This window comes from Berghia stephanieae, chromosome 12 (assembly GCF_034508935.2).
Source record: "Berghia stephanieae isolate SIO BIC M18660-M18661 chromosome 12, UCSD_Bste_1.3, whole genome shotgun sequence".
NCBI lineage: Eukaryota > Metazoa > Mollusca > Gastropoda > Nudibranchia > Aeolidiidae > Berghia > Berghia stephanieae.
The window spans coordinates 34,398,403-34,425,902 of record NC_088371.1 but is presented as its reverse complement, the minus strand read 5'-3'; the positions used below and the strand labels follow the sequence as shown (position 1 = coordinate 34,425,902).

Sequence of the window (27,500 nt, the reverse complement as noted above, 5' to 3'; positions counted from 1 at the left end):
GCATAGTTGAGTCCTTGGAAAAGGCTCTTTACTCACATTCTCTCACCGTACTCAGGGTGTAAAATGAGTACCTGGCCATTAACAGATTTGTCTTTGTCCGAAAAATTGTAATATCGCCTAGCATGCGTCATGTCTCGTCCTACATGTTAAATGTTGCTGTTGAGCACATTTAGTGGATATTGCGCTATATAAAGCTCAATTATTAATTGAATTTATAAACGAAAACAGAAAATGTGGACTTTTCGGGTTTCCCTTTTATCAAAAAAACAGGATGAATGTAAACAGTATAGACGAATGAAATGTATTATTTGTGAATTAAATAATTGATCTCATTCGTCTGTATTGTAGTGTTTCATTCATCCTGTTTTGTTGATAAAGGGGAAACCCGAAACGTCCACATTATCTGTTTCCGTTTATTGAATTACGTACAAGGTACAACATTTTGCGTAATTAAAAAAAAAAAATTTCCAGTACAAAAATGAACCCATAAGGAATTCGGTTATCAGATCTGCAAAGAAGTGCACGTCGCCTTTTACCCATTATAGATAGTTCGAAGATGACGTCTATCAGGTCTTTGTTATTGTTTTTTTTTTGCCATCCGCGTTTATGAGTAATGCTCACTGAACTGTATTAACCTGACTATAAACGTTCATGGATACACACAGTTTTGTGTGTTGGTCTGTTATACTTCCGGATGGCAATGTTATGAGCTTCTTAGCCAAGCGCATACTATCTATATGATATTGATAGAATGCACTTGTCTAAGAAGTTCACAACATTGCCATCCGGAAGTATAACTGGCCAACACATAAATCTGTGTGTAACAATGATTGTTTATAGTCAAGGTAATACAGTTTAGTGAGCATTACTCATAAACGCGGATGGCAAAAAACAATAACAAAGACCCGTGTGACGTCATCTTCAAACTATCTATAGTGAAATGTTACCATTGGATTTTTATAAAAAAGAAAGAAGAAAAAGTATTTCCTACAGGTTGGCAGGTCGGTAAATGTTTTGTGGGTGCCGCCACTGCCATGATATAAAAATCGATTTGGTTGACTGGACTTAGACCACTGGTCAAACTCCCAAACTGACCAAAACTGACCACTCTAGGGAGAAAAAGCAGGTCTTTAAAATGTCCACTGAATAACAACGTAAAATACTGATTAACTCTCAAGACGAACAAAACCCGATCGATGAAGGTGTGTTGGTTGATTGGTTTTGAGAAAATGTCGATGTGGTCTTGTGGTATGACACTAGCTTTCGGATCTGAAGGTTCTTGGTTTGAGCCTCTCTCGGCGTGTAGTTGAGTCATTGAAGAAGATTCTTTTCTCACATTCTCCCATCGTACTCAGTTTAAAATAAGTACCTGGCCGTTTACAGCGTTGTCTCTGTCCGAAAAAAAATATTGTAATATCGCCTAACAGACCTCATGTCTACATGTTACGTGTTGCTATTGGCCAGGAACCCTTTGCAAAAGGCTTTTAGTGGATATTGCGCTATACGAACGCTCAAGTTGTTGTTATATATATATACTTTGCTTCGTACCCGAAAGGTACCGAGTTCTGTCATCCGCCGCTGCTCTGTGTAGCCTTGAGCAAGTCACCTCGCCCTAGCTCAATTTGCAGCGCTGCACCGCGGCTGATGCCTGGGTTATTCCAGTCTTCCCTTGGAATAGACCCAAGAGACAAATTTCCCCTATGGGATGAATAAAGGAAAATCTATTTAAAATTTTATTTTTTTCATTTTGAAACAATTTAACGTGGAAAACGAATCAAATAAAATGCAGTATAACTTGTATTTGATACTAGCCCCCCCCCCCCCCCGCACCCCCCACCCTCCCACCGCTCTCTATGTTTCCAAAGTACCTGTTAATCGCCTTAGTGTACGCGGGAAATCTCACGGGTGTAGGAAGTAACTAAGCGGGTGTTAGATCTTTCTGTACGTTGTACGTTGTTTGGTGTGTATGTTTGCATTGTTATGTTATATTATCCGTGAAGTGTTCTGTGCAATCAGATTGACGGACACTTGTGTTATTCCACGAAAGATCTTCCTATAATGTTTGTATAATAGAGAGGAGAGAGAGAGAGAGAGAGAGAGAGAGAGAGAGAGAGAGGGAGAGAGAAAGACTGAAAGAGAGAGAGAGAAATAAAGAAAGAAGGAGAGAGAAAGAAAGAAAGACAGAAAGAGAGAGAGATAGAGAGAGAGAGAGAGAGAGAGAGAGAGAGAGAGAGAGAGAGAGTATGTGTGTGTGTGTGTGTGTGTGTGTGTGTGAGAGAGAGAGAGAGAGGTGTGTCTAATGACGTCATTTGTTCATATCCTTGATCAAAGACAAGTTTCAGGACAGACAACGTTCAACTGTGTTCTGATTTGTAGCCACGCCATAAACAAGCGTCATGCTTCAATTTCGAAATGTCAACAATCTTAAGAGTTCAGCGAACTTCCTAGAACTGTAACAATGTATTTGGTACATTGTCTTCGTATGTAAGTTGCAAGTATATTAAAGAGTAACCTATCATAGTTATGACGTCATGGCCAGCCCAGCACAGCCAAGTATGTTGCAAGTATAATAAAGAGTAACCTACCGTAGTTATGACGTCATGGCCAGCCCAGTCCAGCCCAGCCCAGCCAGTGTCAACATAGAAAAAAAAAAAAAAAAGAAAATCAATTTCCAATCGGTTTACTGATCAACCATCGATCTCAGTGCCGAATTTGGTTATTGATCTACTGCGTCATGTCGGTTTAGTAATGGGTCTTGACTCGGGTCATTAATTTTACCAATGTTGGAATAGGATTCAATAGTCTGATGTCACGTCCGCCCAGCAACGGACAGCTTCGTTCTAAACAAAGAAAATCGGTACTTCGTTTTTTTCATGCTGGCTAGAACTTTTTCACATGCCATGGTGATCAGAATGTATAAAAGTCAAAACATGATCAGATTTATAATGTTTTTCTCCTCTGGATACACTTTTATGCTAGTCGGAGAAGTATTTCATAAAGGCGTCCGACATTGTTCCGATAGTTTAGATCCAGTTACTATTCGTCTTTACGTCAAGACTGTTGAAGCATATTCGGCGGGCTCGGGACTGACCTTTGGGTGGCTATGTGGTCTTGTGGTATGACACTCGCTTTCGGATCGGAAGGTCCTGGGTTCGAGCCTCGCTCAGCGCATAGTTGAGTCCTTGGAAAAGGCTCTTTACTTACATTCTCTCACCGTACTCAGGTGTAAAATGAGTTAACAGTTAACAGCGTTGTCTCTGTCGGAAGAAAAGGTCATATCGCCAAATAGGCGTCATGTCTGGTTCAACATTTTATGTTACATGTTGCTGTTGGTCAGGGGCCCTTTATTTATAAAGCGCTTTGGACACATAATTTAGTTGATATTGCCCTATATGAAAGCTCAAGTTCTTTGTTTGCTTTTGTTTTATTTTGTTGGTATTTTTGTTTCGTTTTTGTTGTTTCTATCAAAGGGACAAATTGGAGAGCAGGAACCGGTGTCAGATAAAGATCTAAAAATCGTGTGTGTGTGTGTGTGTGTGTATGTGTGTAAAATACTGTCAGACACATTTTTTCAGATCTTTATCAAACCTTTGTGGGGCGAAGTGGCCGAGTGGTTAAGGCATTGCACTATCAGTGACCCGAAAGGTCCCGGGTTCGAGCCCCGCTTCAGGCACTTTCGTTTTTTTCCCTTGAGCAATATTATTAACCCCCAATTTGCTTACTTGGACAACATGGGTGATTCCTGTTGACATCAGACTTGTTTGATGAGCTATCTATATTCCTTCATGGAATGCTTAGGCGACGATATCTTATGATGTCCTGGTGGAAAGGGCATATTTTTTTTATTTTTTAAATTTTATCAAACCTGCGGCTATGTGGTCTAGTGGTATGAGATTCGCTTTAGGATCGGAAGGTCCTGGGTTCGAGCCTCGCGCTCGGCGCATAGTTGAGTCCTTGGAAAAGGCTTTTACTCACATTCTCTTATCGTACTCAGGTGTAAAATGAGTACCTGGCCGTTAACAGCGTTGTCTTTGTCTGAAAAATTGTAATATCGCCTAACAGGCGTCATGTCCCGTCCTACATGTTAAATGTTGCTGTTGACCAGGGACCCCTTGTAAAGCGCTGTGAGCACATTTAGTGGATATTGCGATATATAAATCTCTTTTAAAAAAAAAAATGTTGATTGGGCAAAAAGTAATGTACCTACAAATCCCCCCCCCCCCCAAAAAAAAAAATAAATAAATCAACAACAAAAAAAAAACAAACAAAAGAAACAATCAAACAAAAAACCGATATCACATCTTCAAAAAAAAAAAAGAAAGAAAAAAAAAAAGCATTTATACAACGCAATATTCACGAAACGTACTCGAAGCTCTGTACAAGGGGTCCCTGGCCAACAGCAACACTTCACATGACGCCTGTTAGGCGATACTATTACAATTTGTTTTCCGACAAAGACAACGCTCTTAACGGTTTGATACTTATTTTACATTTAAGTACGGCTTGTGAGAGCTTGTGAGTAAAACGCCTTATTCAAGGACTCTACTATGCGCTGCTCGAGCCCGCCTCTAAACCTTCCTGTCCGAAGACGAGTGCCATACCTTTAAACCGAAAAAAAACCCTAACAAAAACAAAACAAAACAAAACACGCACACTCACACAAAACATAGAACGTTTCGGGCCCAAAACCCTTCTTGATGCAATAGCAAAACCATTTAAAACGTTAATAATATTGTTGACAGTTCCTGTATAACTTCAAGTACCTCCCAGCCCACTATGGGAGGTCAGGAACCCCACCCAATGCAAAGGGCTTGACTCTTGAGAAAATCCATTAGCTGCCTGATTCAGTCCCTTGATCAGAAACTTTGTTTTCCTGTAAGAAGAGTATAAACAATAGGGCCAGGAAACTCCGTTTGGGGCATGGCTACACAGAGTTTTGTGTGTTGGTCCGTTATACGTCCCGATGGCAATGTTTTGAGCTTCTTAGCCAAGCGCATATTGGTTGAGCTATTGATTACAATTACAATTCACAATTAACTTGTTTTTCTATGGCATTCGTCTTGTTTTATGACGATTTTCGGGGGGTTAGTAATCAGGCCATGAGTTGACGAAAAACCGCTCATGGATTGCAAAGGGCTTAACTCTTCTACAGTGGAACCTCCCGATTACGACACCTCCGAATAGCGACAACCTCCTGATAACGACATTGACCCGTGGTCCCGATTTTTTTTCTATTTAAGATCAGTAAAAAAAACCCCTCCAAATAACGACGTACTTTTTGATAAAACCTCCGAATAACGACATCATTTTGGCGATTTTCGGCAGTTTTCGTAGATATCTGATACTAAAAAGGGTAGCCCTATTCGTCCTTAAGGTCGAATAGCATAAAAATACCGAGTATGAGTACTCAAAAGGTTATAAAAACGATTCCTGCTTGAACCAATGAGAACGCAGCTTTTGAAACCAATGAGAACGCAGCTTTTTTGTGACGAATCTTGGCTGATATGCATTAATAAAAACCAAGGTATAAATGGAAGTGTAAGCAAGTAAACACAAAATCTTGGAAAATGTGATATTATGTGGTGATAGTAGTAGCGGTGTGTCTTTTTTACGAAACCCGCCGAAACCCGCCGAAACCCGCCGAAACCCGCCGAAACCCGCCGAAACCCGATGAAACCCGACGAATCCGACAACGTTATGGGAAGTAGGTGGCTGTGAGGAGTGAACCTAGAACTCAGGGAAGTGTACACCATTGGGGAGTGAACCTGGGACTGGGTTTCGGCGGGCTTCGTAAAAAAGAACCAGTGCTTTTTTACGAAACCCGCCGAAACCCGCCGAAACCCGGCGAAACCCGACAATATACAGCAAAGTTATGGGAAGTAGACAACTGTGGGGAGTGAACCCGAGACTCAGGGAAGTGTACACCAGTCGGGAGTGAACCTGAGACTAAGTTTATCGGCCGGTTTCGGCGGGTTTCGTAAAAAAGAATTAGTGCTTTATTACGAAACCCGCCGAAACCCGCCGAAACCCGACAATATCCGGCAAAGTTATGGGAGTTTGGCAACAGTGGGGGGTGATCCTGGGAGTCAGGGAATTGCACACCAGTGGGGAGTTAACCTGGGACTGTGTAAAAAGGATATCAGTGGGAAATAAACCTGGGACTAAAGGGACATGGATACCATTGAAAGTTGAAGCCGGATATGGGAATTGAGTACCAGAGGAGAATGAACCTGACACTATAGAAGGTGGGCGCCAGTGGGGAGTGAACCTGGGATTCAGGGAATTGCCACCAGTGGGGAGTTAACCTGGGATTGTGTAAAAAGGATATCAGTGGGAAATAAACCTGGGACTAAAGGGAGATGGATACCATTGAAAGTTGAAGCCGGATATGGGAGTTGAGTACCAGAGGAGAATGAACCTGACACTATAGAAGGTGGGCGCCAGTGGGGAGTGAACCTGGGATTCAGGGAATTGCACACCAGTGGGGATTTAACCTGGGAATATGTAAAAAGGATATCAGTGGAAAATAAACCTGGTACTAAAGGGAGATGGATACCATTAAAATTTGAAGCTTGGTATGAGAGTTTGGTACCAGAGGAGAATGAACCTGACACTAAAGGAGGTGGGCGCCAGTGGGGAGTGAACCTGGGACTATGTAAAAAGGATATCAGTGGGAAATAAACCTGGGACTAAAGGGAGATGAATACCATTGAAAGTTGAAGCCGGATATGAGAGTTTGGTACCAGAGGAGAATGAACCTGACACTATAGGAGGTGGGCGCCAGTGGGGAGTGAACCTGGGACTATGTAAAAAGGATATGAGTGGGAAATAAACCTGGGACTAAAGGGAGATGAATACCATTGAAAGTTGAAGCCGGATATGAGAGTTTGGTACCAGAGGAGAATGAACCTGACACTATAGGAGGTGGGCGCCAGTGGGGAGTGAACCTGGGACTATGTAAAAAGGATATCAGTGGGAAATAAACCTGGGACTAAAGGGAGATGAATACCATTGAAAGTTGAAGCTGGATATGAGAGTTTGGTACCAGAGGAGAATGAACCTGACACTATAGGAGGTGGGCGCCAGTGGGGAGTGAACCTGGGACTATGTAAAAAGGATATGAGTGGGAAATAAACCTGGGACTAAAGGGAGAAGGATACCATTGAAAGTTGAAGCCGGATATGGGAGTTGAGTACCAGAGGAGAATGAACCTGACACTATAGGAGATGGGCGCCAGTGTGGAGTGAACCTGGGACTCAGGGAAGTGCACACCAATTTGGAGTTAACCTGGGACTGTGGGAGATGGATAACTGTGGGTATCCGAGCCGAACTATAGGAGTTGGCTACCAGAGGAGAATAAACCTGACACTATAAAAGGTGGGCGCCAGTGGGGAGTGAACCTGGGAGTCAGGGAATTGCACACCAGTGGGGATTTAACCTGGGAATATGTAAAAAGGATATCAGTGGAAAATAAACCTGGTACTAAAGGGAGATGGATACCATTAAAATTTGAAGCTTGGTATGAGAGTTTGGTACCAGAGGAGAATGAACCTGACACTAAAGGAGGTGGGCGCCAGTGGGGAGTGAACCTGGGACTATGTAAAAAGGATATGAGTGGGAAATAAACCTGGGACTAAAGGGAGATGAATACCATTGAAAGTTGAAGCCGGATATGAGAGTTTGGTACCAGAGGAGAATGAACCTGACACTATAGGAGGTGGGCGCCAGTGGGGAGTGAACCTGGGACTATGTAAAAAGGATATCAGTGGGAAATAAACCTGGGACTAAAGGGAGATGAATACCATTGAAAGTTGAAGCTGGATATGAGAGTTTGGTACCAGAGGAGAATGAACCTGACACTATAGGAGGTGGGCGCCAGTGGGGAGTGAACCTGGGACTATGTAAAAAGGATATGAGTGGGAAATAAACCTGGGACTAAAGGGAGATGAATACCATTGAAAGTTGAAGCCGGATATGAGAGTTTGGTACCAGAGGAGAATGAACCTGACACTATAGGAGGTGGGCGCCAGTGGGGAGTGAACCTGGGACTATGTAAAAAGGATATCAGTGGGAAATAAACCTGGGACTAAAGGGAGATGAATACCATTGAAAGTTGAAGCTGGATATGAGAGTTTGGTACCAGAGGAGAATGAACCTGACACTATAGGAGGTGGGCGCCAGTGGGGAGTGAACCTGGGACTATGTAAAAAGGATATGAGTGGGAAATAAACCTGGGACTAAAGGGAGAAGGATACCATTGAAAGTTGAAGCCGGATATGGGAGTTGAGTACCAGAGGAGAATGAACCTGACACTATAGGAGATGGGCGCCAGTGTGGAGTGAACCTGGGACTCAGGGAAGTGCACACCAATTTGGAGTTAACCTGGGACTGTGGGAGATGGATAACTGTGGGTATCCGAGCCGAACTATAGGAGTTGGCTACCAGAGGAGAATAAACCTGACACTATAAAAGGTGGGCGCCAGTGGGGAGTGAACCTGGGAGTCAGGGAATTGCACACCAGTGGGGAGTTAACCTGTGAATATCTAAAAAAGAATATCCGTGGGAAATAAATCCGGCTTCAACTCCCAATGGTATCCATCTCCCTTTAGTCCCAGATTTATTTCCTACTGATATCCTTTATACATATTCCCAGGTTAACTCCCCACTGGTGTGCAATTCCCTGAGTCCCAGGTTCACTCCCCACTGGCGCCCACCCCTTTTGTGTCAGGTTCATTCTCCTCTGGTACCAAGCTTTCATATCCGGCTTCAACTTTCAATGGTATCCATCTCCCTTTAGTCCGAGGTTTATTTCCCACTGATATCCTGTTTACATAGTCCCAGGTTCACTCCCCACTGGCGCCCACCTCCTATAGTGTCAGGTTCATTCTCCTCTGGTACCAAACTCTCATATCCGGCTTCAACTTTCAATGGTATTCATCTCCCTTTAGTCCCAGGTTTATTTCCCACTGATATCCTTTTTACATAGTCCCAGGTTCACTCCCCACTGGCGCCCACCTCCTATAGTGTCAGGTTCATTCTCCTCTGGTACCAAACTCTCATATCCGGCTTCAACTTTCAATGGTATTCATCTCCCTTTAGTCCCAGGTTTATTTCCCACTCATATCCTTTTTACATAGTCCCAGGTTCACTCCCCACTGGCGCCCACCTCCTATAGTGTCAGGTTCATTCTCCTCTGGTACCAAACTCTCATATCCGGCTTCAACTTTCAATGGTATTCATCTCCCTTTAGTCCCAGGTTTATTTCCACTGATATCCTTTTTACATAGTCCCAGGTTCACTCCCCACTGGCGCCCACCTCCTATAGTGTCAGGTTCATTCTCCTCTGGTACCAAACTCTCATATCCGGCTTCAACTTTCAATGGTATTCATCTCCCTTTAGTCCCAGGTTTATTTCCCACTGATATCCTGTTTACATAGTCCCAGGTTCACTCCCCACTGGCGCCCACACCCTTTTTTGTCAGGTTCATTCTCCTCTGGTACCAAGCTCTCATATCCGGCTTCAACTTTCAATGGTATTCATCTCCCTTTAGTCCCAGGTTTATTTCCCACTGATATCCTTTTTACATAGTCCCAGGTTCACTCCCCACTGGCGCCCACCTCCTTTAGTGTCAGGTTCATTCTCCTCTGGTACCAAACTCTCATACCAAGCTTCAAATTTTAATGGTATCCATCTCCCTTTAGTACCAGGTTTATTTTCCACTGATATCCTTTTTACATATTCCCAGGTTAAATCCCCACTGGTGTGCAATTCCCTGAATCCCAGGTTCACTCCCCACTGGCGCCCACCTTCTATAGTGTCAGGTTCATTCTCCTCTGGCACTCAACTCCTATAGTTCGGCTCGGATACCCACAGTTATCCATCTCCCACAGTCCAAGGTTAACTCCCAATTGGTGTGCACTTCCCTGAGTCCCAGGTTCACTCCACACTGGCGCCCATCTCCTATAGTGTCGGGTTCATTCTCCTCTGGTACTCAACTCCCATATCCGGCTTCAACTTTCAATGGTATCCATCTCCCTATAGTCCCAGGTTTATTTCCCACTGATATCCTTTTTACACAGTCCCAGGTTAAGTCCCCACTGGTGTGCAATTCCCTGAATCCCAGGTTCACTCCCCACTGGCGCCCACCTTCTATAGTGTCAGGTTCATTCTCCTCTGGTACTCAATTCCCATATCCGGCTTCAACTTTCAATGGTATCCATGTCCCTTTAGTCCCAGGTTTATTTCCCACTGATATCCTTTTTACACAGTCCCAGGTTAACTCCCCACTGGTGTGCAATTCCCTGACTCCCAGGATCACCCCCCACTGTTGCCAAACTCCCATAACTTTGCCGGATATTGTCGGGTTTCGGCGGGTTTCGTAATAAAGCACTAATTCTTTTTTACGAAACCCGCCGAAACCGGCCGATAAACTTAGTCTCAGGTTCACTCCCGACTGGTGTACACTTCCCTGAGTCTCGGGTTCACTCCCCACAGTTGTCTACTTCCCATAACTTTGCTGTATATTGTCGGGTTTCGCCGGGTTTCGGCGGGTTTCGGCGGGTTTCGTAAAAAAGCACTGGTTCTTTTTTACGAAACCCGCCGAAACCCAGTCCCAGGTTCACTCCCCAATGGTGTACACTTCCCTGAGTTCTAGGTTCACTCCCCACAGCCACCTACTTCCCATAACTTTGTCGGGATTCGTCGGGTTTCATCGGGTTTCGGCGGGTTTCGGCGGGTTTCGGCGGGTTTCGTAAAAAAGACACACCCTAGTAGTAGTAGTAGTAGTAGTAGTAGTAGTAGTAGTAGTAGTAGTAGTAGTAGTAGTAGTAGTAGTAGTAGTAGTAGTAGTAGTAATAGTAGTAGTAGTAGTAGTAGTAGTAGTAGTAGTGTTTTTGTGGGAGGAGGAAGAGGATGAGGAATTTTATCTAACTCACAGCGTCCGAATTACCTGTTTTTGTTTGTTTTAAAGGGTTTTACAGCGCTTGTGACACATCTATGTCATATCAGCGCCAGTATAAAGGAAGAAAATTGGATAGTAAAAAACATTCTAGATTTACAATTGAAATGACATAAGAAAAAGTAAGACAAAAGGGAATGGTTTAAATAGGGAACAGATGTAGATTCTTGGAGCACACTATCAGTGTACTCAGTTCAGATCACCTAAAAGTCTCATCCAGACATACGCACAAGAACCCTCTAAGAGGAATACACTACAATGTTTTGTTTGTTTTGTCAATGTTAATAAAAACTGGTCCCGCGAGCCTTACCACGCCCACTTTGTCCGCCATCTTGGAAACCTCTAAATAACGACACCTCCGGATAACGACATAAAAACTCGGTCCCGTGGCATGTCGTTATCGGGAGGTTCCACTGTATTTTATGAGAAAATACATTAGCTGCCTGATTCACTCCCTTGATCAGAAACTTTGTTTACTGTAAGAAGAGTATAAACAAAAGGGTCATGAAACTCAGTTTGGGGCTTAATATAATAATAAATAACAGAGAGATGATTTACAAGGAAAAAAATATCTCCCAAAACAATAACTATGCATTTGACTTTGTTTTACTGTAAGAAGAGTATAAACAAAAGGGCCAGGAAACTCAGTTTGGGGCTTATGAAAGATTTGAAAAAGTGTGTATGAAACAGTGCTAAAGCAATTGCCTTCCTCGACTGGGGATTGAACCTCAGACCTTCTGATTACCGGTAATCAGGAATTTGAGGTTCGATCCCAAGTCAAGGAAGGCTGATTTATCTTTTAAAATGTTTAGAATCAGTGTAATTATTGTGAGATCACCTAAATGTCTCATCCGGTTTTGTTTGTTTTTAAGGGTTTTACGGCGCTTGCAACACATTTAGGTCATATAAGCGCCAATAAAAAGGAAGAAAATTGGATAGTGAAAAGGACTTGAAAAATGTAAGACAAAGGAGAATGGTTCAAATACAAATAATACGTACATAACAGAGAGAAGATTTACAAGGAAAAAAAATCATCTCCCAAAACAATAACTATGAATTTGACTGTTTCCCTCCCAGCTAGGACTCCGGTCAGGGCCAGGACAAAACCAAATAACCCCATTCCAAGACAAAGACAGAAAGTTTGTTGGAAAACAGATATAGGGAGATAGAAGACACAATTAAGTGCCAGCCCTGCCCACTATGGGAGGTCAGGAACTGTCTCATTATGGACTGATGATAGAGGGGACACACAGCAAGAGTAATCATCCCAACATCAAAAACAGACGCCCACGTGTATTCGTTTTTCCCTTCCACTGCCCGACTATGGAATAGCCTCCCAGCTGAAGTGGCTGAAAACGGTTGCCAACATGCCTTCACGCGATTGCTCGAGTTCACAAGGTGACTTTTTAAATTAGTTTTATGTGCAGTTTTAGCAAGTTTAAAATATAAAACCCTACAAACTGGGGAGTGATCCTCGACAATATTGGAGGTTTCCACAAGACGAAGAAGAAGAAGAAGAAGAGGCGGGAAAGAAAAAACATAGTAATAGCAGGCCTGTGGACACGAAAAGGCAAGGTTCTCGAGGGGAATTCCACTTACTTTTCCTGACTTGACACCCCTCTCCCTCCCCCCCCCCCCAAACACACATACACTTAAACACACACGCTCCCCCTCCCCCTCCTCTTCACACACACACACACACACACATATATATATATATATATATATATATATATATATATATATATATATATATATATATATATTTTCCTTTTATAATTTAAAGTCAGTTTGAAAGTTCGTTAAGTCAAACAGATATCATAAAAAATTTACCGAAGACACTAACACCTCATGACCACACCTTCAACTCTATCTGTCCAGTAGAGTCCTTACTTCCGTTGTGTTGATTTAGCGGTGATCAGTGTTCTGTAGTAGTGTGTTCTCATTGCGTGTATGTTTATGTGTGCATGTGTGTGTGTGTGGTGTATACATATGTGTGTGTGTGTGTGTTTTGGAATATGTGGTTGCGTGGAAGAAAAAAAAAAGGGGGGGGGGGGGTGGGGGGGGGCGGGTGTGTTTGCTAGGAACTGTCAGACTGGCATTTTTCAGCAAATCGTGGCATTCATAGTGATAAATTCACTTGATCACATGCCCATATTCGGATTTACAGAAAATTTTAAACATGTTTCACTGATTATTGTTTTGTTTGTTTTTAAGGGTTTTGCGGCGCTTGCAACACATTAAGGTCATATCAGCGCCAGTAAAAAGGAAGAAATGGGATAGTAAAAAGTTATAGAATTCAATTAAAGCACCCAAGAAAAGGTAAGACAAAGGGGAATTTGTTCAAATAGGAAACAGATGTAGATTCCAAGAGCACACCATCAAAGTACTTAGTTTGAGATCACCTAAAAGTCTCATCCAGACACAGGCACAGGTCCCCACTAAGAGGAATACACTCAAATGTTAACAAATCAAATATAACATGTAAATAAAACATAATACAGTACATAACAGAGAGATGATTTACAAGGAAAAAAATATCATCTCCCAAGGCAATAACTATACATTCGACTGTTTCCCTCTCAGCCAAGGACTCCGACCAAGGTCAGGACAAAACCAAGCAGTCTCACTCCAAGACAAAGACAGAAGGCTATTGGAAAACAGATAAGAGGGGATAGAAGACACAGCAAGTACCTCCCTGCCCACTATGGGAAGTAGGAACCCCACCCAGGTTTCACTGATTAACAACATCAACGAATATTACTGCTGATATTACTGTCGTTTTTATGCCATCGATGTGATAATTATTGCCCTGGGAAATATTTAGTTAAACGTTGTCGGCAAACTGTCAATTGGATCTGTCTAGCTTCTAGCCCGAACAAACCAAAAGTAGACAGATTCGGGGACATGATATTTATCGCGTCCGCTTCAGATTTTCATTTGACCTCACATAAGTTAAGTAAAGGGGAGACATTCCGAAAGCTTCTACATCCCCAGTATTCATTCGATTTGTATTTTCACCGTTGATCTTTTGTCAGGCATTTATTTATTCAATTTGTCATCATATAAAAGCGTTTTAAAAACTCTAGAACAAACCTTGATAGATTTGTGAAAGTTTAAAATGTCCTAATTTGACCATTGCTTTGATTCTCGGCCGCCATGTTAATTCGTGAAGTATTGAAGGTAGTGCAAAGCACTCCCAAGTAAAGCGTGGTATAGACTTGCGACTTATTGATATTGATATCTCCTGACTGATAAACTAAAATCATGCCAAATAAAGCATGGCACCGACGACAAGCATATCGATTAAAATGTGCATCTAATCGTAATCAAGCTAATCAAGAAAATGATTCTGGCAATATCGAAGGAAAATAGTTCTTTCCCCGCGAAATTGCGGGCTTTATACTAGTGTATATATATATATATATATAATATATATATATATATATATATATATATATATATATATATATATATATATATATATATATATATATATATATATATATATATATATATACGCACACAATTGGAATAAGAAATGAAATGAAGACAATGATTATTTTTTTTTTTTAATTTTTATTATTATTATCATTGTTGTTGTTGTTGTTGTTATCTTCAACTAACTTCCATGCTCGACCACTCCAGATTGAGTGGTGATAAAAAACAAACAAACCGCAATCTTTTATTTCTTATTCTAAAAATGAAAATACAAAAGAGGAAAATAACAATAATCAACAATACACAAATCTATACTGTTATTGTTATAGTCCGATAATCATTTATACACAAATTTATACTGTTTTAGTCCGATAACCTACAATACACAAATCTATACTGTTTGTGGTTGTAAGGTGTGAAATTAGTTATAATTTGTTTCTTAATGTAAAAACAAAAGAAATATCAGTACATATCATTATAATAATATGTATATATAAGATTACAATATCATTAATCGAAATATATTTTTTAAATACCAAACCACTCTTTAAAATACAAAAAACAAAAAAACAAAACTACATGAAGTTGTTTAAATTTGGAAGTTTCGATTAAAATGGTAGACACAAAAAAAATATGGATAAATCAAATTCCTTTAAAAAAATCAAAACTTTTCTATTATCCTATATTTATCATGATTCCACAGTGACCAACTTTTCAAAGAGCTAAAACGGGACCCCATCAAGTGCATAAATCAAAGAGCTAAAACTGGACCCCCATCAAGTGCACGGCACATTTCAAAGAGCTAAAACGGGACCCCCATCAAGTGCACTAGCGTCATGACCCAAAATGGCAGGATGGTTGGACTACTGTCCTAGTTCAAATTATTATTAGGGTTTCCTTATCTGATCCATTTTCTCACCTTCATTGTGATAGCATATTATTTGTATAGACATTCTATGTATCTAATTTCTGTTCTTCCACTTCACTATCATTGAATGAGTATAAACGAGCATTCTGCACATAGTTCAATTGTCGGTCATAACGGCAATATTGAGTTAAAAAGACACTGTATTTTGTTGTCCAAACACGCTCTCTCAGTCATTTCAACAACAACAGATGCGTAGTAGTAGGAAAATAGAAGTAGCTGGAGAACAAAAGCAATACAAATGTTTATTATTAAACAACGAAACAACAAAATACATGTGAAGTCACTGCACGCTTTGTTGTTAAAAATGAAACTATGACGACGTGAAATGCCAAATGACCGCATAGCAATCAATGCCATATGACCGCATAGCAATCAATGCCATATGACCGCATAACGATCAATGCCAACCGACCGCATAGCGATCAATGTCAACCGACCGCATAACGATCAATGCCAAACGACCGCATAGTAATCAATGCCAACCAACCGCATAGCAATCAATGCCAACTGACCGCATAGCAATCAATGTTCAACAATGCTCTTAACTTTTAAAATCTAAAAAAAACAACAACACACATTTGAGTTAAAGCCTAAAGCCAGCATTACCTGTACACATACATACACATATGTGTGCCCGATGTATCCTACAGCCAATGATACATATACACATACATACACATATATGTGCTATGTGTATCCTACAGTCAGTGTTATAGTTACACATATCTGTACCATGTGTGTCCTACAGCCAGTGATACACTCACACACACACATGCATATGCCCCAATAAGTAGCCTATAATCTTTCATGACTTGATATAATTCATACAGTTTGATACGATAAGAAAGATTGTTCATTTTCATGAAGACATTATATATACAGAGTTATAGATAAATTATCATTCATAGCTTTTGCTCATAAAACAGATTAAACATTTTTTTTTTTTTTTAATTTTGCTTTGTTTGCTGTTTTTTTTTTTTTTACTTTTTCCTTCTGATTTTTATAAAAAGCTTTACTGACACAGTTAATCAAAGATTTATTTAAATGAACACATCTCAATCTGCATTCAAAAAAAAAAATAAAATAAAACAGAAAGTAGAAGAAAAGGGAATTATTTCTATTTCTTGAATAATAATAATAATAATAATAATAATAATAATAATAATAATAATAATAATAATAATAATAATATATATAATATAATATACGCAAAAAAACAAAAAAACACAAAAAAATACCAAAATAAAGGATTGTAACAGTCCCCTACCTTACTCTGCAAAGCGACGTATCTAAAAATTTGGCCAGATAAACTCATCCTTCAAATATCGATTGATTAAAAACAACCCGGACTTGATCTTGAACAAACAATTTCAACCAGGACCTAGCTTGATGGACGGCTTCGCAAAAGGTCCCAGTTTGGTTGTTTTTAGCAAGATGAGGTCTTTTATCGATTGATATTTGAAGGACAAGTTTTCTGGCCAAATTTTTAATACACAAGTTTTGTTCCTGAGAACAAGCAGTTGACTGGTAAATTCAACACTAGGAAATGTTCCACTCAAGAAATTTAGCATGGATGGATGGAGTCATATTTGATCATCTTAAGTGACAATATGGGGAGGGGAGGTGGTGCTTGGCTTATAAACAAAATAATGGGCACACAAAAATCTGAGGCTCTGAGATTTACATACAAATTTGATGCTATAATATTTTCGGTTAACGTCTCGGATCTTATTGGAAGGCGATTTAACATTGTTGATGAAAGAAACAAACAAATTTGGCACAAGCGCTATAATTCAAAATTAATCTCATTCTGTCACATTGAACCTACATACAATATACCAAACAAATAAAAAAAATTGATGGTGCGCTGTAACTAAGCATTAACCAATCAAATTTGTCCTACATTTTCTCATTCATCCCTTGACTCTTTATTTCCTGTTACCGAAAAGGCTGAGTACTCTTAGTCATGCCAAACACACAAACAGGGCAGGCCAGTAAGTTGAATATATTAGTCACCTTTTTTTGAAACATGCAAAAGGATAGCATTGCAATGCTTGACATCGCTGCTTTGTTTTTTTTTTTCAATCAGCTGTGTTAAATTTTGTGCGTGACGCTTCAAGATCTGAGTTGGTTTGTTTGCTCGGGTGATAGGAAGTACTTTCTGTGGGCTATGGGATCTCAGGTTCACAGATATCGGTTGACTTCAGTGGCGAAACACACTTTTATTTTAAATTTTGAGTAAAAATATAATCACTGAATTGGGGGGGGGTTTATTCGATTAGTTTTAATAAACTATAACCGATAACCAACATCCATGTCAATAGCTTGACAGGCATAGCAAAGGTAATGGAGGAACATCAATTGATGTGACAATTAACTGGCCTGCAAATGATCATCACCTTATCATCAGGAGAGGAAAAAGCATTCAATAGAAAAAAAAATGAGGGCAACTATGCGATGGTTTACTAAATAACGAGAAAATCTTGAATTTTTACATTCCAAACAAAGATTTGGTATCCAAGGTAATACCGAGATGCAATCACACAGTTTTTAAAGAAGAATTGTCTCAAATAAAACATACAGATAAACAATATTTTTATTTCCAGTGATTTACGGTTAGAGCAATATTTGTGTCGCAGGACATGGGGTGACGATAATTTTTGATACAATCTGTATAAATGCTCACGTAATCAACAAAATGAAAATATAACAGCTTCCAAAAAAAAACAAAAAACAAAAACACCGGAACTTTTGGGCTCAAACTCCTCCTTTCAGCCATTAAAAACAAACACCGTAGAAACCTAAATTCCTCACTTAAAATCAAGTGAACTGCAGAAACGTATTAGGTACATCCTTGTCAGCCAGTGATAGACACATTTCTCCTCCACAAATTCCACGCATCAGTAACACCCACTTTATATTCACCGGGAACACTACAAAAGACGTCAATTCTATGTCATGGCAAGAGGACGAAAGACTAATAAAGGTCAGGTGGTCGCGGGTTCGGATAGTAAGTAAGTCGGCCCAGTGATACCATCTCGCTTGTACAACTTTGCCGACAAGACAAGGCCAAATACTTTTCTGTCAGTGTCTGGAGCTTGAGTGATTGTTTTTTTGGTTATTGGCTGAAGGACAGTTTGAGCCAAAACGATGCGTGTTAGTGTTCGGTATTTTATTCTTTTCATAGTGCTTTATTCCTTTTGTTCACTACTTTTCGAATCCACCAGTTTCTAGCTGTTTTGTATTCTTTCATCATGATAAATGTTAAACATGACATAAATCTACCAAATATTATTATTAATATTGTTATATTTTATAATCTTAAATTCATTATAATCATCTTGGCAATAATCATGTTTGATCAAAACAAACAAAAAAAATTAAATAAATAATAATAGTAAAAAAATTTATATATATAACAAACTGTTCATGTAGTTATACATCCATGTATATTGTATATGATTATATGTAATGATATATATATTATCCCAAAACTGTTTAATAAAAATAATTTTAGTAAATGGTATTAAAGACACGGACTGATAAATATGGAATAACGAACATTACAGACCTGCCTTAGGCTAATGCAGACAATCCATATTTTCTGGCCAAGTAAAAAATAAAAAAATTCTAAATTTAAAAATCCCTGAATCGACTATAGGAAAAAAGAAAGAAAAGAACGAACAATATTTAAATTTCATTTTTATATAAATGTCTTTCAAACACTAATACAAAAATTGATTGGATCCACTTGAAAAAAACTATTCTAATGGTACTTCAAACAAAAAAACAATTTTAACTGCTAAAAATCGGAAGAAAAAAACGTGTGTTAAAAATTTGCCAGAAAAAACTCAATCCTTCAAAATATCGATGGATTTAAAATGACTCTCATCTTGGCAAATGACTCACAAGTTGGGATTTTGATGGAAGACTTAGCAAGTCTCCGTTTAAAAGTCTTTGCCAAGATGAGGGTCATTTTTAAATCAATCAATTTTGGAAGGACAGTTTTTTTTTTGGACTAATTCTTAAAATACATGTTTTTACAGGGTAATGGCAGTCACCTGATTCATTTTTCTCTCTGTTTTAAATTTGGGGAGAAAATCGGATTTTGGCAAAATTAAATATGGTATCGAGAGAGAAATGAAAGCTAGTGGTTGGCTCAACCGAGAAAGTTGGCAATATCCAACGTATGGCCTCCAAACCAAGAAAGATGGCATTCCACTGATGGCTCCAACCAAGAAAGATGGCATTCCAACGGATCGGCTCCAACCGAGAAAGATGGATTCAACGGATGGGCCTCCAACCAAGAAGATGGCATTCACCTGATGGCCTCCACACCGAGAAAAGATGACATTTCATCGGATGGCCTCCAACCAAGAAAGATTACATTTCACCGCGTGCCTCCGTATTCCAAGAAAGATGGCATTCCACTGTGGCAGCCTGATGTGTGATCAAGCGCCTGAAGATAAGTAAAGTAGTTTTTTTAAATTTCAAATAATCAATTTTATCAATTATCTGGCAGGTCTGGATTCATTTTTTGTTGTTTACTTTTTTAAAGGTTTACAGCATTCGCAACACATTTAGTCATTTCAATGCAGTAAAAAAGAAGAAATGGGGATAGTGAAGATTCTAGAATTACATTACAAGGACACGAGAAAAGGTAAGACAAGGGAATTGGTTCAACAATAGGGGAATAGTTATAGTTCCAAGAGCATACCATTAAAGACTTAGTTTGAGATCACCTAAAAGTCTAAATCCAGACACAAACACAAGATCCCACCAAGAGGAATTCACTCAGTGTTTACAGAGATTACTTTACAGGGAAAAAAAAAATCTTCAAAACTAACCTTGATGGCTTCGCTCTCAGCTAAAGAACTCAGCAAGGGCCAGGAAAAAAGCAATTAATCTCATTTCAAGACAAAGACAGAATCAACTCAGAAAACAGATATAGGGGCTAGAGACGCAGTGGCAAACTCTGCACACGATGGGAGGTCAAGACCCCAACAATATCTTAGTTTTGGAGGGTACCTTATCAATTTAATATGCATGATATATGATTACATAAATATATAAGTAAGCTTGTATGACAAATGCACCAGTGGTAAATGACTTAATACAGCAAGGTATGTGTACTAACTGTGTTACAATATTCCATGAGTTAATTATTATCCATTAGAAAACATGTTACACACAGTCCACTCTTACTACTACTACACCATCCATCCTCTTTCTCCCCACGCTCCACCTGGCTAGTGGTGTGATGTGAATGTAAATAGGAATTAAATTACTTCCCAGATGAAGATATCAATAAATAAACCCGCCATAAAGACACACACAAATACTTGAAAAAAACTGTTTATGATTATACATTAAAATCCAGGTATATCTACAGAATTAAAAGGACTGGTAGTTGCCCATTTCAATGAAAACAATAAATGGAGACGGCATTTTGTTTGAAGCGAGGCAACTGAAAAATAATGGGATGTACCAGCTTCTTGACTACTATCAGCTAATTTATTAAGTTGTCTCCTTGTGTCGTATGGTGGAAAAATTTGATTCCAAAAATCATGGAATTCACTTTCGACTAATAATGTATGCCCTTTTGGAAATGAGAAATGGAGAGCATACATTTCTTTTTTAAAAGAAAAGAAAAAAGGATCCCCCCCCCCCCAATTATATTTTATATATATATATATATATATATTTCATTATTATATATATTATTTATATATATATATAATATATTTATTATATATATATTATATATTAATATATATATATATTATATATATAGAATATATATTATAGATATATATATATATATATATATATACATATTTATTTTTTTTGTTTTTAAGGGTTTTACGGCGCTTGCAACACATTATGTTATCTCAGCGCAGTAAAAAGGAAGAAAATGGGATAGTAAAAAGTTCTAGAATTACATTAAAGCATACTTATATATATATATTATATATATATATATATATAGATATTATATATATTATATAGATATATATATATATATTTAATATATATATCAGTCTCCAGCTCTCAATTAATAAAGAGTGTTTTTTGTCTATTTGATGGTGACTAGATTCAATATTTCTTTCTATTTCTAAGTATAAATGGCAAATAATAAAACCTCTTCAAAACGTTCAAAAGTTGCAAGGGTTTATTATTCATATTCATAAAATAGAGACAAATCTGTGTGTGTGTGTTATGTTTTTTAATGTAGAAAGATTAATTAATTCCCAGAGAGCCTGAGTCTGATGTAATCGGGGGTAACCCGCTATACAAATGCCATTTATTATTACTAGAGTATTTGATCAAATTTTCTGTCTTCAAACAATTCAGTCATACAATAAACAATAAAGAAAATTACATTCTTAAATATAAATTTGAAACATGAAAATAACAGGAAATGAAATCATACAAAGAAAATGGAAAGAAATTGGCAGGTTCAAAGTTGTTCGTCCTGAATATCTATTCATACCAAATTCTTCAGACTTAGACAAGCTATCATTCAAATTATACACCACTCAAAACAGGACAGGCAGGCAGGCAGTTCAATGGCTGGTGACTGACATAGTTAGGTGTCCTCGTCCGTCCGTCCATCCATCCATGGCCTTGTCTTTACACCCGGGTTCTACGTAGTTGGATGGAAACATGCCGTGCTGTCCTGTCTCATGACCACCCTGTCATCAGCCCTGTCGGTGACCTCACAGTTGGTATCATGTCACCTTCCAGAAGACTCACCTCATCATAATCGGCTGCTGTGTAGTCGTACATAAGAACGGTAAACGCACTGGCGATGGAGAAGAGGGATAAAAAATAAATAAAATAAGGTGGCGTTTGTGTTATTTAGTAGTTCAATAGTAGTCGCTGCATGAAGCAATATATGTTACAGTGAATAACATAATCAGTCAGATGGTGAAAGGGTTCGAACTAAAAAAATCTGTCCAAATTTAGTTTAGTAGGTCACTATTTATTAAAAAATGATTCATGTCATAAAGGATTCATCAAACCCTTTTGGTTCCATCTTCGGGAAATTTCAAAGCTTAACTCTCTCCAGTTCACCCTCATTGGAAAATCGAACAATTTGTTCGATTTTCCGTGCATATGAAGTCGTGGTGTTAATTTCACTTCTAAATTTATTTTGACAGTTGTCAGTTGAAAATAAGTATGAAAATTTGAGAAAGTTGTGGAGACACCTTTCCCATACATCTGACCATAACTTCGTGATAAATCACCAAAATTTACTTCATATAAGATTAAAAAGCTCTATTGAGCATACTCTTTCAGAAAAAGGAAAAAAAAAAAATAAATGCAAGTACTCTCATTCCAATACAAAGACAAAAAGCTGTTGGACACTGATATAAGGGATAGAGACACAGTAAGTACCCCCTGCCCACATGTGAGGTCAAGGACCCCACCCAGTCAAGATCCTACTCACAACAGGATGTGCCAAATCTCGAGATTCGTAGTCAAACCAAATCTCTAAAAAGAAATCTTATTTGGCCAATATAAAACAGCTGTACTGAAAGCTGTGGCAAAATGTAGGTTTTTTCTAACATTCTCCTCAAAAAATAAAATACCGAAATATTTCGAAAAAATAAAAAAAAAAAAATTAATTCTTATTTCAGTTATAGAGCTTGAATCATGAAAAAGTGACACAAAAACAGACATCGGGCACCAATAGGAAAGCAGAAATAGATTCCGATTAAAGTGTGGACAGAGATTTCATCGACCTTTAAAAGCTAAAACTACAATAATTTTTTTTGCAGATCAGGCAGTGTTTTTTTTCACTTTTCATCATTAACGGATAGAAAACTGAAAAAAAGGCAAAAATTGTAGTGTTTTTCTTCAAATACTTAGTACTGTAGTATTTTTTGGCGGAGAGTAAGGAAACAGCCTTTTCTACAGGCCTACAAATATCGATGTAGAAAAAGAGAACTTGTTTTTGACCACCTGGCAGGCTGTTGCTTCTGGGGTGGGGGCACTGAGAAATTGGAAAAGAAAAGGATGGATTTCTTTTGAGGAATTATCGAGACAAAGTAGAAGCAAGAAGTGAAACATATTTGCTTTAAATTGACATGATATTACAGAGCAAAAATTCAACTGGAAGAGGCTCAATAAATTTTGCATAATTATATTAATATCTATGAACATAATGTCATTTTTTAATATATTTTTTTTTTTAAAAAAAAAAAAAAGAATAAAAAAATTAACATGGTTACCATTATTAACCTCTCATGTGGTTAAAATGAATGGAATCAACAATTCTGGCGGCCCATTCATTGAAGACAAGAGATTTGATATAAAAACAGGTATAAACTGCATTGTAAACCAGTCAAATCAGAGATTCCGGATCATCTATACAACATTATATAAATACTACACTAACAACTTGCTACTTCTACTACTACCTACTACTACTATTACGTCTTCTACACCACCACTATCAGACTACTATTGTAAAAAGACCAATTTATTTTTTTATTACTGTATGAAAAAAATAGAGTTAAATTTGATGATTAAATATTGTGGTGAAAATCTCGACGAAGGATTTGCATTTGGAAATGGGATTGCCAAACATCACAAAAACACTTTCACACTTTGATGCAGAAAAACTTCAACATTTCATACATCATATTTAACAAACGGTCTAAACAGGCTTAATAAAAAAAATAATAAAAATAAAAAAACGAACTTAACGCGGATGTTTCAAGCTCAAAACCCCTCTTCAGCCAAAACAAACGTTTTTTTTGCAAATTCACACGGTTCAAATCTCAGACCTTAGCATGTGAAGCGGTACGAGTTGCTTACTCCAACTGAGTCATCGGGATGCCAAGTGGTATTCAATTAAAAGTTTTCTGAAAATCGAGAAAGTTTATTTCGTACGTGTTCAGCATTGTTCTTCTGAATTCAATCGTTTCAAATGGTCGTTCAGAATAATAAAAGCAGTTATTTCTATACAGTAACTACACTTGACCACTTTAAGTTTCCGTATCATTTAAATTTTTTTTATTTTTCAGACTCTTATCAATAACCCATCATTCTAAAAGTTTTTTATCCCCTACTTTTTCATTGATGATGACGACAGAATATGAAAGCCACAACAAGCTATTGAACGTTTAATGTCTTGGTATGAAAACTCTATCGAGTCATATGGCATGGCATATCGAACGCATTTTGTTCGATTTCACGAGGGTGAACTCGAGAGAGGGAATTAATAAAAAATCAGTGGATTGGATAAAAAATCTGATAGGTTATATGATTATTATAATGATGAAGATGACGATGATGATAATATTAATATTATTAATAATAATAATAATAATAATAATAATAATAATAATAATAATATACCCGTTCATTAATTTTAATGTGGACCAGTATAAAAATCGAAAATTGATCAAAGTAAAGCAAATAAACTATAAAAGCAGGAAGCAGGGAATAAATTATAACCAACCAATTATATATTACAATGAAACATTATTTGCAACTCTAATCTATGGGAGGATCTATCAATTAATTTTTAATTTGAAAACATTTCTGGATATTTCTTTCTGATTTGTTATAAAGTTCCATTTCTGTTATCTGTTACTTATCATGGGTGTAACAGGAAGAAGTGCTGACCTGAATTAAATCTTGACACTGTGCCAAACTGAAACGGTTCCTACCGAAAATGTGCTAAACTTGACTCTTATTCATCACCGTTTTTATACATTATTAAAAGATGACTCAGGCCAAAGAGGGTTCCGGCTTTCAACGAATCTACTCCATATCAACGAAAAGGTGGCTGAATCTCGTTTTCAAATTTTTACCGATGCTATTAGGTTATTTTACTCTAACACTGAAACTGGAGGTATTTGACTTCGAGATATCGCGAAACGGAATTCCGGCATGAACCGGCAAACTGGCACCCATGTACTTATTTCATCTGCTTGAATTGATTTAAAGAGGAAGATTATAAAATGTTTTATATCAAATTCTCGTCAATCGTCAATCATCAATTCTGCCAGAAGATTGTTTTAAACTTCAATCCAATCAATCCTAACGTCCTCATCGTAACATTCATCAGCTGTTGGTGTATTAAACATGTGTTAAAGTGAAATTACTTTTTCCAGAATTCTTGCTAATTCCTTCACATTAAAATCACGACAATAAAAACACACATACACACACACACACACAAACAAACAATAAAGAAAGCTAGAAAAACGTAAATTCTAAAGGTTACATTTCTAACCCATAAACCAAAACTATAAAATACCAACCACCAAATGTGTTATGTTAGATTATATGTTATTACTTCAATTTGCATGCTTGAAGATACCAGACTTAACTGAGAATACAACCGTACTGATTTATCATCATAATCTCATCATCATCATCATCATCATCTCCTCGACATTATTAGCATTAATTTTATTATCCATTCAATTATATCATCATCATCATATCATTATCATTATATGTATTAGTACACTTACTTTACTCTTAGACAAGGGTGGTCAAATCTTGACCTGTGTGATAATTTAATTCCAGTATGGCCGTATACAGTGTAATGCGATCTATATGTATATAAAGGGCTCAGACTAATAAAAGCAAACAGTATTTGATGCGTTGAGGGTTGAAAGTTATACTATGGAGATGTGGAAGTGGGGCAATTTTGCAGAATTATATAATCTTGGGAAGAATCAAACTGAATTTCTTTTGGGTGGTTTTTAATAATTTTTTACAAAAAATTGATATTTTAAAAAGAAATTCTTGTTTTTTTTTCTTTTTTTTTTCCAATTTCAATTTTTATTATTGTCGGCATGAAAAACAAGTTTCATAATTATTTAATAGGTAATAGAACTTTGCAGAGATTTTCTTTAATTCATTTAAATAGAAATTATTAATCCGACGAGTTTTGAGTTGTTTTGTTGTTTTGTATGTTTTTATCGTTAATGTTTTTTAAAAAAAAGTTTTTCCATCAAGTTTGTTTCATCGAATGATGTCTGTTGACATATTAGGAATGTTTTGGGGGAAGACGGAAAAGTAGAGTGGAGTAAAGGCAACATGTTTATGGTGATTGTTGAGAGAGAGAGAGAGAGAGAGAGAGAGAGAGAGAGGAGAGAGAGAGAGGAGAGAGAGAGAGAGAGAGAGAGAGAGAGAGAGAGGGAGAGAGAGAGAGAGAGGGAGAGAGAGAGAGAGAAGGAGAGAGAGAGAGAGAGAGGGAGAGAGAGAGGGAGAGAGAGAGAAAGAGAGAGGGAGAGAGAGAGAAAGGAGACATAACAGTTATTTTTCTACCAAGACAACAAAGCCTAACGTCACACCCTGTAAGCAGGGACAAAAGCATTAGTTCTTAGTTCAAACTGAATTTACAGAAACCTGTCCTGTACTACTAGTACAGAAAATCCTGTCTATACTACCAGTACCCAGGAACCTGCCTGACTACACGTACCAGATTTCAACCCTATACTCCACTATCAGAACCTGCCCTGCAGTACCAGTACCAGATTTCTGCCCTGCACTACAAGACCAGATTTCTGCCCGCACTACCAGTAACAGGAAACCTGCCCTGCACTACAAGTACCAGTTTTGCCCTATAATACAGTACAGAAACCTGCCTGCCTACAAGTACCAGATTTCTGCCTATACTACAGTACCAGAATTTTGCCCTGCCACTACCAGTACCAGAAATCTATCTCTACCATAAACTGTGTGAAAATTTAAAACAAACAAAAACAAAACACAACACACATACACAAGAAACATCAGCAACCATTATTGAAGGACAGTTGAAAATAAAAAAAAAAAAAAAAAAAATCTTCATATCTTAAGCTAAGCTAAACAATAAACAACCAGTCAGCCAGGTTTTACAGCGTTTATTACTGAAAGTAAAGTAGACTTTTCTTAGTTCTCATTTTATATTCAACAACAAGACGGGGATCTAAACGTCGTTTCGAAAAACTAAAGCAAGGCGGATGGTGAAGCATAAATATAAACTATAAAAATTAAAAAAAGCACTGTGAGTGACAAACAAACAAACACGTCATTGAATGCATCATGAGTATGAGGGGATAGGATGGATGCAAGTTGTGTGCTGTGCTGTTTCAATATACACATTAACTCAGCAAGGGGTGGGCAAGAGCGGATGGAGTGGACTAAGAAGTGAATTGGAA

General features: G+C 37.9%; 1 protein-coding gene across 2 annotated transcripts in view; it reads right to left on the bottom strand.

Moving 5' to 3' along the window:
- Window positions 1-27,500, bottom strand: part of LOC144958132 (LIM and SH3 domain protein F42H10.3-like) — a 125,896-nt gene that overhangs the window by 74,150 nt on the left and 24,246 nt on the right. The window lies entirely within an intron of this gene.